This window comes from Culex pipiens, chromosome 1 (assembly GCF_016801865.2).
Source record: "Culex pipiens pallens isolate TS chromosome 1, TS_CPP_V2, whole genome shotgun sequence".
Taxonomy (NCBI): Eukaryota; Metazoa; Arthropoda; class Insecta; order Diptera; family Culicidae; genus Culex; species Culex pipiens.
Window position 1 is genome coordinate 97,207,919 of NC_068937.1, and position 1,408 is coordinate 97,209,326.

Sequence of the window (1,408 nt, forward strand, 5' to 3'; positions counted from 1 at the left end):
TTGGTTCGACTATGGGCCGCGTGGCTGCCTCAGTTGGGAAAAGTTGTGGTTGTTTCGATACCCACGCTGCGGCTAACCTAGCTGCCACTTTCTCGATTTCATTCCCGAAATCGACTAAAGATTTGCCTTTTTGTTTCAACCCTCGTAACTCGGCCGTCACGGCAACTGGGGTTAATTTAATCCCAAATCGGGATCTTAGAGTATTCCGTGCCTCTATAATGGTAGCTATTCCCTTTAACTCACCGCGGGCGGCACTAGTTAAACGGTTGTTCATAAATTGAACAAACACCGCTTCGTCGACAGTTGATTGCCCCGCTCGGAGAACCGTCACGTCGTTGAGCCAGTTTTCCAACTCGGCTGCGTCGCCGTCGTATTTACCGACGACGCGGATGGCTAATGACAAATCTAATGTATTCGCCATTTTTACCTTTCTGTATAGCTTATTAATTGTTAGTATTACGTTCACTAAATTTTTAAAAGAAAGCGGCTCAATATTATTATCGAGCCGTGCCGTAAGTTTTGTATATGCTTCTCCGTAGAGATATCTTAAATTCTTCAATAATTGTAATTGTTCCGACTCCTTATAGAGTTCTATCTCGATTATTGCTGCATTATATACTTGTTTAGCCTCGTGTAATTTGGCAATTAATGTACTATTTCTATACCTCCTAGTTGGGGCTTTTGATAAATTATTTAATATTTTTGATAACTTTTCAAAATGTAGTTACATTTAAAGTATTCTCACGCTTTGATGATTCGGACATCTCCAGTTGATCCAATCATTTTCCCAGGGCCTGCTTATCGGGTTGTGACGGAACCGACCGTTCCCACAACCGACGCTTCCCTTCTGCGATGAGATGTTGGTTGGTTATTGATGGTGCTCGCCTTGAGGATCTGCATATGGGTTGTGTCAGAACCGCCCGTTCTCACAACCATTGCTCTCCTGCTCATTTGATGTTTGATGCTTGTTGAATTTGTGGTAGTACGGACCGTACTCACAACCGACGCTCCTCTTGCTGTTGCGATATTTTTTTTTTGTCATCAATATCATCACAAAATTTTTTTTTAGATATTAATTTTCAATTTTTCACTTTCACTTTTTGTGTTCATCCTGCTTCCTTTTTTTTTAGATATTAATTTTCAATTTTTCACTTTCACTCTTCATGTTCATCATGCTTTTTTTTTTACTGATTTTTTTTCAATTTGATTTTAAATGTTTATTCACAAACTTTCTTCTCTTTGTTTAAATCAATGTTCACTTATCGCTGCGTAGCGATATTATTCAACCTAGTCTCACGACTCGCGGCGGCCGTTGCCGTTCTTTGCACGTGTTTGGCAAAAAATTTACCCAGCATGTAAATTATTGCTGCTGCAGCTAGTACCACAAGCGCGATGGCGCTTACATGAT